This window comes from Peromyscus maniculatus, chromosome 11 (genome assembly GCF_049852395.1).
Source record: "Peromyscus maniculatus bairdii isolate BWxNUB_F1_BW_parent chromosome 11, HU_Pman_BW_mat_3.1, whole genome shotgun sequence".
NCBI classification, from domain to species: domain Eukaryota; kingdom Metazoa; phylum Chordata; class Mammalia; order Rodentia; family Cricetidae; genus Peromyscus; species Peromyscus maniculatus.
In genome coordinates, this window is record NC_134862.1 from 34,712,657 (window position 1) to 34,724,956 (window position 12,300).

The 12,300-nt window shown below is 42.3% G+C and overlaps 1 long non-coding RNA gene across 1 annotated transcript; it reads right to left on the reverse strand.

Moving 5' to 3' along the window:
- Positions 1-7,197: 7,197 nt before the first annotated feature.
- LOC143267769 (uncharacterized) lies at positions 7,198-10,248 on the reverse strand. The gene is made up of 2 exons (XR_013043202.1): positions 8,043-10,248; positions 7,198-7,995 (listed from the first exon to the last, which is right to left on the reverse strand). It is a non-coding gene; the product is annotated as an uncharacterized LOC143267769 (long non-coding RNA).
- Between the last annotated feature and the right edge of the window lie 2,052 nt (positions 10,249-12,300).

Genomic DNA, 12,300 nt, shown 5'->3' on the forward strand with positions numbered 1-12,300 from the left:
GCTAGAGTCCCCAGGCAGCTCCAAGTTGAGTTCTGCCCCTGCCAGTCCCTATGCCAGACTGTTTCCTTGCATAGTCATTTAATTGTACATGCTTGTGGGGTTTGGTGTAGTATTTCAATATATGTATGTTATGTGTAATGATTAAAGTCAAAGTGATTGGCATGTTTATCACCTTGAATATGTACCATTCTTTGACGTTGGTATCTTAGTATCCTATTGCTGTGATAAACACTGTGACCAAAAACAACATGGGGAAGAGAGTTCATTTCATCTTACAGCTTGTATTCATAATCCAGGGAAGTCAGCACAGGAATTCAAGGTGAGAACGTGGAGGCAGGAATTGATGCAGAGACCATAGAGGAGTGCTGCTTACTGGATGGCTAACTCTATTTTCTTAAGGCTTAAGGATGACCTAAACCAGATGTTCTCAACCTGTGGGTCATGACCCCTTTTGGGGGTCAAATGACCTTTTTTACAGGGGAGTTACCTATCAGATATCCTGTATATCAGATATCTTTACATTGTGATTCATAACCATGGTAAAATTAGTCATGTAGTAGCAGTGAAAATAATTTCATTGTTGGGGGCATCACAACAAGAGGAACTGTATTCAAGGGTCACAGCATTAGGAAGGTGAGAACCACTGACCTAACCAGATGAGCTGGGCTATCACACATCAATCACCACAGGCTTGACCGCAGGCCAATCTGGTAGGAGAATTTTCTCAGTTGAGGTTCCCTCTTTCCAAATGACTCCAACTTGTATCTAGCTGGTGTAACACTAGATGACATAGTTGGGAACATTCAAAATTCTCTCTACTGGCTATTTGCAAATACATCATCGTTAATAAACATAAGCAACATTTTATTTCTTAAGATGGGAGGTGCTTATACTTATTTTAGGGTCTTAACTATTCCTTCAACTATGTGCATGGTTTATATAGTTTTTATATGATTGTGTTTTGCACCTTTAAAAGTTTGTTTCAGTAAGGCCAATAAGATATCTTCACAGGTCCAAGTCCTTGCCACCAAGCCTGGGAACCTGAGTTTGATCATTGTGACCTTTGTAATAGAAAAAGAGACACTACTCCTGAATATTGCCCTCTACCTCTGCACAAGCACCATGGCATGCAAGCAATGCACATGCATATGTACGTGCACACATACACACACACACACACACACACACACACACACACACATGCACACACGTGCACACACGTGCACGCACACACACACATGTCATGTTTAACTAAAGTGAAAATTAATGACAATAAAATGAAAATTTAAATCAACAATCACAAACATTTTCAAGTCCTGTGTCTTGATTAAGGAGGTATAGCTATAAAACACACCTGTATACATGCAGTAGGCTTAGAGACAGTACCTTAGAGAAATGTTTCATTATTGCCAAAAAGTTTTATTAGAAGGTGCCAGCATCAGGATCTGGGGAGATGGCCCAGCTAATGAAGTACTTAAGTGCCTGAGCCCCATCCTCAGAGCCCACAGAAAGGCCAGACATGGTGGCAAGGACTTGTAATCTCATGGCTGGGGAGGAAAAAACAAGGAGATCCATGAAGCTCACTGGCCTGGCTGCATAGGCAAGTTCCAGGTAAAAGTGAGAGATCCTGCCTCCATAAACAAGATAGCGGACACCCAAGGTGGACCTCTGTCCTCCATAGATATATGCATCCACATACACCTGAGTACATATGGATGTGTGCACACTTACACATGTAAGACACAAATAGAAGGCACAAGTCTTAAGAGAGACATTCAAGGAGGCTGGAGATAAACAGTAAGTAAATAAAAATAGTGTCGTCCCTCAGAATATAGATGTGAAAGATGAAGGAAAGATGGACACAGATGGCAGTGTTTTTTGTCAGTCACAGCCGTGTGATGGCTCCATTTAATCTGCTTGGTAGGCAATGAGACAGAGCTCCAAAAGCTAGTTCACTTGGCAACAGGGAGCTGTCAGAGCTTTTCCTCTATCCTCTCCAGCTTATTGGGTCAAAGTCTCTTGCTGGGAAGCCAAGAGCGGCAGCAATGTAGATTATGCCCAGTGCAGATGCCAGCCAGTCCACCAAGGCCAGTGTTAGGGGCATCCCAGCACAACAGGAGCTCCAAGGCTGTGTCTCACACTTGGCAAAATTGCTTGCGTCAACACTACAGGGGACTGCTGAACCCAAAGCCCACACAGATTTTAATTTCCACCAGTTGTTTTATTAAGCTCATCATATCCAACTTATGAGAACAGAGCCAGAGGGTGTCCAGCCTTCCCTCTCACAGCACCCTCTGCCCATGTCATCACTTTTTCCTTTAGGCTCTATCTAGGACAGGAATCTCTGGGTATAATGTTTTCCAAAGTGGAATGGGTAGTTTCTGGGCCAGTTGACCATGAGACAGCCTAAGATGCTCCATCTTTAGCAAGCTCCCGGGTGACCTCAGTAATGTTGGTCTCCACAATCCACTCTGAGTAGCAAAGTCTTAATTGCATGTATAAAATGCCTGAAAACTCAGCCTACCCATCCACATAACATTCCAAAACATGCCTTAAACTGTGTGTAAATATAGCTCAGGTTCAAGCTGGGACATCCTACAAGACTACCCATTCAAGCCAATGATTAGCACAGCTGTCAGTCAAGACTAATTGATCATCTTTTCTGTTCCCATTATGTGGGGTGAAGACAATTACTGATTATTGCTTCTGCCTTTGTTGAATTTATTTTTGACTCAGTGAGAGGCAGGAAGATACTCAAAAAGTACCATGAACTACTAGGGATGCTTCAGCTATAAATAGAGTATTCAACTAGTCATGGCCCTCTGCAACTGCACCTGCATCCTTCTTCCCTTTTGCTTGTTGATGCGATACTAAATTCCATGGCCAAACTTGAGCAAAATTCATGCCACAGTAAATTGAAGCCATTCTCTCTGCATTAGTTTCTTCTATGGACACTTAGCTAAAGAAAATACATCCCATTGATAAGTCATAGAAACGTGGCTACTTGGTTTACACACTTCATTTGGAGTGGTGATGCTGCGCATTTCAGGTGCCTTTGCAAACCACTTTCAGATATTCAAATATCTTTTTATCTCTTAAGAGTAAAATCAAGTGTGACTTCCAAGTTGCAAGGACGGACAACTAATGGTATTCAGTTTGTAGGTGGTATTTCATTTTATTCAGTTTTCCTTCCTCATTTTTGGTAAGCCAAAGGGTGCTAACTCTTTGTATTTTAGAAAATTTTAATGAGAAAATTCTCAAGATAATTTTTATATTTTAGTCCGAGAGAAACACTCCTACGAGTTAAGTAGTCAAGTCAGCAATCCTGTCATGGTGGAGCAGATTCTAGCTGAGACACAATTTCTCTCTCCAAACAGGAACAATTAAACAAAACAACCAGTGTAGTCTTAGGTCAAAAACTAACTAGAAAGGTGGTAGGATGGCTCAATGGATGAAGGAACCTGCCACCAAGCAGGACATCCCAAGTTTTATCCCAGGTACCCAGAGGGTGAGAGGAGAGAATGGACTCTTGCAAGTAGTTCTCAGACCTCCACATATGTGCCATGGATCTTGGAAGAGATCCTGAGTGTCCTGGCCACTCTACACAACATCACCCCACAGCTTCTTTCTCAGGACCCTCTCCTTTCTTCTGTGGTGCTGTAACATCACTGATACACAGAGACGTCATGACTGTAAATGTAAATACTGCACGTTATCACAATGTCAAGCAGTTCCTCCAGTTTTCACATTCACTAAAACTATATGAAATTAACCCTGCAGATCTTGTTTGTTTGGGGAATTTGTTTAGTTTCTGTATGGTTTGTTTTAAATGAAAGAATGAGAGAATTGATGAAGTAAGTTTTAATGTTTATCACACAAAAACAAACAAACAAACAAAAAACAATGCAAAACCAGACAATCCATGAAGGACTAATACAATTTTGAAACTTAAATAGGAGAATGTTTTTAGTGGCACTCAGTATTAAATGCTACAACTGAGTTTAATTTTTATAAACTTAGGACAGATTTTTAAAAAGAAAAGAAAATCTGAGAAATAGCCATTCAGATTTGTCTGAATTTAATGAGTTTCAGCTGTGGTGTTTCTAGTGAAAACAGAAGAGAAAGGCTAGTTACAAATAATACCAAATCTGTTCACTAATTAGAAAAATAGGAGTAAATCTTTGTTCACATCCGACATCAAAATGAACTCCAGATGGATAAGAATTTAAATACGAACAAAATAATCATTTAAATGTAGAAGTAACTCCAAGGAGTTGTGGAGCTCAGTCCCTATGTAGGCATCTACAAAAGAGTGCACCTAAGGCTCAGGGAACATTGTAGAAGAGGGGGTGGAAAGATTGTAAGAGCCAGAGAAAGAGGGAGTGTGGGGTGGAAATGGGTCTCCAAGTACCTGTAACAACAGAAGCTATATCAACAAGGTCTCACTAACATGACTACCCAAACATGAGCTAAACATGAACACGACAAACTGGATGGGGAAAGCCCATAGGCTTTAACCCTACACACACACACACACACACACAAACTACAGGCAACTGAGTAAAGCTTGCAGTGGGAGAGGCGGTTTTCTGCAGGAAAGAATGCACCAATTGTTTGTACACTGCCGAATGGTCATTATGGACTTAATAGGTTGTATTTGGGAACGTGTGTGTGTGTGTGTGTGTGTGTGTGTGTGTGTGTGTGTGTGAATGCATAGAATCGCAATTAATGAAAAGGGGGGCATAAATTTAAGGAGGTGATGAGGGGTATATGGGAGGGCTTGAAGAGGGCAAAGGGAAAATGCTGTAATTAAATTATGATCTCAAAAATAACAATAAAAAATTAAAAAGTGAAATAAATTTTACTAAACTAATTTAAATTCTTTGAACATTAAAAATCAAAACAACTTTAGCAATCCAGCAACAAACAGTGTTTGTCAGAAATAAAGCAAAGGTTTAATAATCTTAGTATCTACAGTTCTTAAAAATCAACATGATAAGCATTAAAACTCTAATAAAAATAGATACTAATCATAAGTCACAAAAACAGAAATTTAAACACCTAACAAATATTCCATCTAAATAATAATTATAAAGTGAAGTTATCATTTTATATGTATTAACATAAAACTTTAATTTTTAAATTACATCTATTTATTTTGTGCATGTACATGGTTGCATGCATGCCTCAGCATTCCTGTGGAAATCAGAAGACAACTTACAGGAGGCAGTTCTCTCTTTCTACCATGTGGATCCAGAAATCAAACTCAGGCCATCAGGCACAGTGTCAAGCGGTGGCATCTTGCTGGGTTGAAATACAATTTTAAAGCTAAGATTTCAAAAAATAATTTACTCAGTATTACGGAGGATGAAACAAGTAGGTAGGTACCTAGGAGTATATATTGTTGTTATTGTTTTATTGAGATAAGATCTTGCTTTGTAGTCCAGACAGGTTTGAAATTCTCTATGTAGTCCAGGCAGGCCTCAATCACATGATCCTCCTGCCTCACATTTCTGAATGCTGGAATTACAGGAAAACTCCATCATTTTTAGCCCCAGCAATCTTCTTAAAGAGTTTGTAAGCAGGCACATCTTTTCTGTCAATCAATGCTGTAATGGTTATTAAAAGATTTAGGAATTCATGCATACTAAACCAATGATACTCTTTTTAAAAACTCATTCATGTGGCTGGAGACATACTCAGTGTATAAGAGCACATGCTGTTCTTGGAGAAGACTTGGAGTTCACTTCCTAGAACCTCCAAACGCCTGTAACTCCAGCTTTGGAGATATAATGCCCCTTTCTGGCTTACATGGATGTTGTACTCATGTGGTGCAAACACATATGCACATGCACGCATGCACAGCACAGACAGACTTCAAAAAATAAAACATTTTAAAAACTTACTCTTGCAGATCAAAAGTCTGATTTTTGAGTGATTGAACAAAAAAATGACCTCTTTCCATTGGCAGCAGGAAAAATGTTCTGTCACAGAAGATTTAAAAGAGAAAACAGAAGAAATTCTTGCTGAGAATGTAGAGTAGTGGGTAATGAAAAAGAAAAAAAAACAAATGGCAAGTATTAAAAATGAATGAGCAGATGAGCCAACTCCAGTTCTCCCCAACTGCCGTTATCCAAATAAACCTTATTATTTAAAAACTATACTTCCTGCTCAGCCATAGATAAAGCATCTATATTAACCCCACCCACCGGATGGAGAGAACATTTAGAAGTGACACAAAGAATTTAAGATGGGGAAGAATGTGAAATTCCACATCTAGACATGCCATGGCTGTTGAACAAGAGAATTCATAGCAGCTGCGGTTGTCTGCGTAAGGCTAAACCAGTTCATCATGGAATGAGAAGCTCCTAACCCTCTGCCACATTAGGGAGTTATTGGCTGTTGATGGCTGCTTGGGGAAAGTGAATCTCTCTTCTTTAGGGGAATGGTCACTGGTGGGTTGAACATGCCCAGTGGATGACTCCACACCTTCCTGTATTAGGGCAGCACTAAGTAGGGGGGGGGGAGAAAGAAAAGAAGACATGAATTTGAGAGAGAGATGTGTAGAGATGTCAGAGGGAGTTGGGAAGAAGGTGTGGGAGTAGATATGGCCAAGATACCTTGTATATCTATATATATAAAACTTTCAATGAATGAAACAAGTAATCTCCACTCTTAATCTCTATCTTGGACCTCTGTTAAACTTCTAATCCTCTCTGAGCCCAGTCCCCCTGTCACTACAGGTCACTCATTGTGGTGATATATTATATATACCCTAATAAACTTGCCTGAGGATCAGAGAACAGAGCCAGCCACTAGATTAGACATAGAGGTCAGGCAGTGGTGGCACACACCTTTAATTCTAGCACTTGAGATCTCATGCCTTTGCTTGGGAAGCACACACACCTTTAACCCAAGGAAGTAATATGGCAGGGCAGGGAAAGGTGTATAAGGCATGAGGAAACAGAAACTCACTCTCTTTAGGCTGAGGATTTTGTAGAGATAAGAACTAGTGGCTGGCTATTCTGCTTCTATCTGGCTCTAGATTTTTTTATTAAAAGACCATCTAAGATTCTAACAACTAGTCATAAACTATGTAAGATCCTCAGTCATCAGAGAAGGTGTTTTGGGGGGTGTTAGTTATTTAGCTGCGTTGTGTTCTTACCCTGCAAGGAAGTGTCACGAAACACGACAGAATCCGCTTATAAGAGTTTATTAGAAATACAGGGATAGAGAGTGCACAGGCCTGTGGGAGAGACACGTGCGTGGAGAAGAGGAAGAGGAGAAGAGAGAAGAGAGCTGGGAATATGGCGCTCCGCTTTAAAAACCGGCTGGGGGCGTGGCCAGGACACGTCACTACTCCACACATGTGCGTAGATCACATGGTCACGTAGCACGCTTACGTAGCCATGTAACGTCACGGATTCTGGTCACGCGAGATGCCTTGGCCAGAACTTGCTAGGCGGAGATGTCCGGGTCCGCCAGGTATCTTGGCGGAAATGGCTAGGCGGAAGTGTCCGCCTGGTAAATGGGACCGTGGGGGGCGTGTTGTAAACCCTTCATTCCCAACTCTTATTTTTTAAAAAAAGAAAAAATTGTGGTTGACTGGGTACGGGGGCGACGTTTCTCTCAAAGACTGCTTCCAGCTGAATAGTGGGCGTTGGTTGGCTCTTGGGGGCGGGGGTGAGGGGTATCTTGTGAAGTCCAGGAATGATGGTGGAGGTCCTGGAATGACGTTCTGCCGTCTCCTGGTTCTGCGGCTGTCCATCTATGCTGCTGCTAGGGACCTCCCGTTTAACAAGATACTGTTGACATAGAGAGAGCTTAGAGAGAAAGAATCATTATTATTTCATTTTGGAGTTGGCATTTGTCTGAGGTAGATTTGGCCTGCCCAGATAGAGGCATGTGACATTTACCTGAGGTAGATCTGGTCTTAGTACTCTGCTTAATTTCTATCTGAGACAAGCCTCATTAGAGGTAGTTCATTTAAGGCACCTGTTTTCCTTAGGCAAGCCTTGCTGGAGGTAGTTTATTTAAGGCACCTGTTTCCCTTATTAGGTTAGCACTTGGGAAACACAGGTGATCAGTTGCTGAGTATTGAACAATGATAAATTATTGTATTACATTATTCCTTACCACCTGGATATTTTTGATGGTCCTTTTGCCTCCGGCTCTGTGTGGCCCTGGTTGGAAAAGGAAGGGGTGGTACCTTATTCCTCTGGAATTGGCGGCAAAGCAGGGGATCCTGATGTCCTCTGGAGCTTGAGAGTGAGGGGCCCTGTTTGTTTCACTGTATATGAAGAGAGATTTTTCTGGGATGGAGGTGAAATAAAAGGTTTTAGGTGAGAAAGGTGGACCCAGTGAGGAAAGCCCTCGAGTTTAGCAGCTGTAGGGGTTACAAGAATTACTTTGAAGGGTCCCTGCCACTTATGGGAAAGAGGTGAAGGGCGCTGACCTGGAGGAAAGAGAAGAACCTGATCCCCAATGTGTATTGGAGATGGGCAAGGATTGTCACACGGCTGAGGCAGTGAGCAGTCCGCATAGCTCCATAGAATAGACCTTAGGTGACATAAAAGAGGAGTTAACAGGCTATCTGGAACAGTTGGAGGCTTGGAAAAAAGACCTGGTGTTAGAACTGGTCTGAGGAGATATTTAACTTTTCCTGACGGTGGGCATATGGGTAAAATCGAGCTGTAGCCCTGGGGAGGTGGGAAACCTCCAGCATGGCCATTATATGGCCTGAGTTAGATACGGATCCCCCTTTTGATGTGAGAAGTCCACGCTCCCTCCAAATAGCAGCGTGGGACAGGAGGATATTTGGAGTCTGTAGAGTTAGTGGCTAGGAGAAGTAGGAGAGCTGCTGGCGTGTCTGGGATGAGGCAAATGTGTGGAGCGAAAAGAAATGGACGCTCCTACCTTAGCTAGGAGATCCCTCCCCATTAAAGGTACAGGGCAACTTGGCACCACTAAGAATGTATGTGTGAGAGGGATGCCTCTGAAAATACAATTAAATGGCGGTGTCTGCTGAGGTAGATAAGGCTGTCCCCTGTACCCGACAATAAAGGAGAGGTGGCATCCCAAAACTCCCAGGACTGAGTCAATGGCTCTGGTGTCCAGAAGGAAAGAAACGGATCGCTTCCCAGCTGCGTTCTGGGTTCCCTGTCATGTCTGTAGCCAAGCCTAGGTCTGTTGGAGGTCTTAGCTTGATGTACCCATGCATCTTGGTGCCTGGGGGCAGTCAGCTGACTCTGTCTTTCTAGGCGGCACTTTTAACAAGGCTGTTGATGGCCTGGCAGGGCATTCGCTAGCCCGTGGCCTTTTCCTCATTTAAAACAGGGACCCAACAGCTTTTGGAAGTCAGCGAGTGCCAGCACTTGGCAATTTTGTTTTCGGGCTTTTATCTCTTCCCTGGCACACCTTAAATGCCACAGGTGACTCTTTTGCCTGTGGGGTCAGGAGCCTCGCTCTCCAGATGCTTAAGTTTTAGTCAGGTAGGTCTGGGGAACAAGAGACAGATTTTCATATTTATCCTGAACTATTTACTGGTTTTAGGGCAGCCTTACGGAGGCCTGTCAGGAGACAGGTAATAAACCTATCTCTGGCTAGACAGCCACTCTGGGTGTTGTAGTCCCAGCGTAGCTCCCGGTCAGGAACCGCCTCAGCTCCTGGGGGGTGTGAAAGGTTAGTTTGATGAATTTCGTCTGCGTGAATCTTAGCCTGTTCCCATACCCGCCTGAGCTCCTCAGAAGGTCATGAAAGGTGAGACTATAAGATTGAGTTATATATTGAAACTGTTTAATAAAGGAAGCAGAATTAGACATATAAGAACCCAGCTTACTTTTTATCTGAGAGAGTGGATGGAACATGAATTTTAATTATTGGTTCCTTAGCAAGATCTAGAGTCAGAAATTCCGGAGTCAGAGAATCCTCTGGTTTACGTATAGCTAACATCATATGAGCAGGAGAGAAGGAAACGAGAAGAGAGAAGAGAGCTGGGAATATGGCGCTCCGCTTTAAAAACCGGCTGGGGGCGTGGCCAGGACACGTCACTACTCCACACATGTGCGTAGATCACATGGTCACGTAGCACGCTTACGTAGCCATGTAACGTCACGGATTCTGGTCACGCGAGATGCCTTGGCCAGAACTTGCTAGGCGGAGATGTCCGGGTCCGCCAGGTATCTTGGCGGAAATGGCTAGGCGGAAGTGTCCGCCTGGTAAATGGGACCGTGGGGGGCGTGTTGTAAACCCTTCAGGGGGGGGTTGCTCTTTTGGGGGAGGCCCACCACCCAGCTCCCAAATAAATTACACATGGAAACTTATTCTTAATTATGAATGCCAGCCTTAGCTTGGCTTAGTTTCTAGTCAGCTTTCCTTTACTTAAATTATCCTGACTACTTTTTACCTCTGGGCTTTTCCTTTTTTCTTATTTCTGTAAATCTTACTCTTACTCTGTGGCTGACTATGCAGTTGGCTGGCTGGCCCCTGGAATTCTCCTCCTCCGCTGGCTGCTAGGTTTTAGATCCTTCTTCCCAAATTTCTCCTTCCATTTATACTCTCAGTCTACCAGCCCTGCCTATACTTTCTCCTGCTATTGGCCAGTTCTTTATTAGACCATCAGGTGTTTTAGACAGGCACAGTAACACAGCTTCACAGAGTTAAACAAATGCAGCATAAACAAAAGTAGCACACTTTAAAATAATATTCTACTACAAGAAGGGCATTGCATTGAAATGAGAAAGAAAAAAAGAAATACAGAAAAGAGAAACAAGGTTAACAATATCATGTGTAGACTGAGCACCTTCTAGACCATGGACACTTCATACATACTATCACGAAGAGCTTGCATCTTGGGATGATGGAATAGGCATGATTTCCTCCTCTCACAGGTATGACTGAAAACCCTGGGATATTTTATATAAAACAACATAAGACACAGAGCAGAGAGAGAATAAGACAAATTATGTAAGGTTCTTAAGATCCAAGAAACATCACTTTGGTAATTAGGTTGAAATTTCCTTTAGTATTTTATATATCAAGAACAGAGCTTATGATCTCAGGTCAAGGAGGCAGAGATAAGCAGATCTCTGAGGCTTACTAGCCAGCTAGCCTGCCCTGCATGGTAACCTTCAGAGAATGAGAGGCCCTTTCTTAAAAACCAAGGTTTTTAATGACTGAGGATTGACCCCCAAGCTTGTCCCCTGTCCTCCATATACATATGTATACATGTGCATCTCCACACACACACAAACACAGACATTCTTTCACAATACACACACACACACACCTACAAGCAAAAGCTCTTAGCTACATTGTTAATAAAAAACACCAGCTAAGGCAGTAACATTTCAAATAATAAAGAGCCTATTCTAATGAAAAGTGAGGAGACTTTCTCCCCTCATCTCTGAAAGTTCAAGCCTTAAACCAGCTGAAATTAAATTAGTAATTAAAGGGTTAATAGGACAAAAGCATACAAATTTGTTTACTAAACAAGCAGCAGAGATTGGGTATCAGAATTTTCCCAGGGGCCTGCCCTAAGAAAATCCTTCCCAGAGTCCAGGGGAAGATTTTATGTCTGGCATGGGGTTATCTGAGGGAAAAGAATCTATATAAACCCTGCTCTTTCATCCATTTACTTTATTTCTCTACACAGCTTCAGTTCCATTCTGACAATCAGTTCCTCTCTGTCCCTTCCTTTTCTGTCCTCTCAAAGCCCTAGTAATAACTAAACTCTTATGCTTTTGGTTTCATTTTCATCCTCTGTTCCTTCATCCTCCATCTTTCCTTCCTCTTCTACTCTACTGATCTGATTCAAATCCACCCACAGCCTGCAAAACTTTTCTTTGCCCCTTACTCCTCAGCCAGAGCCAGTCTACCTTACCATCTACAGAAACTCTATCTTGTTCTCCTCTCTCCGGCCACATGACTCTGCCAGACCAGGAATCCTGCCCCACCCTTCTCTCCACCTGGAAATGCAAAAAACTCCTTTGTTCTGAGTCAATTGCTCTGGAATGACATTTTCCCTGTCTGGGGAAGGAAGGTCTGAGCTTCATTTGCACAAGAAACAAAGCTATGCACGTACAGTCTGCCTGTCTCCTAGGCTCTGTAGTGGTGTTACCTAGCAGATCAGCAGTAGGTCTGAGAATTTTATGCTTTCGTTGTATGGCCTAGTAGTATATGAGTACACAAGAATTTCATAGCAAGAAACAACTGAATATTAAAAGCTGAATAACACCAAATATTCCTTGATAAATGGCTTCACTCTAGAAAGTTCCTTTACCTTTGTAGGTATAACTTTAT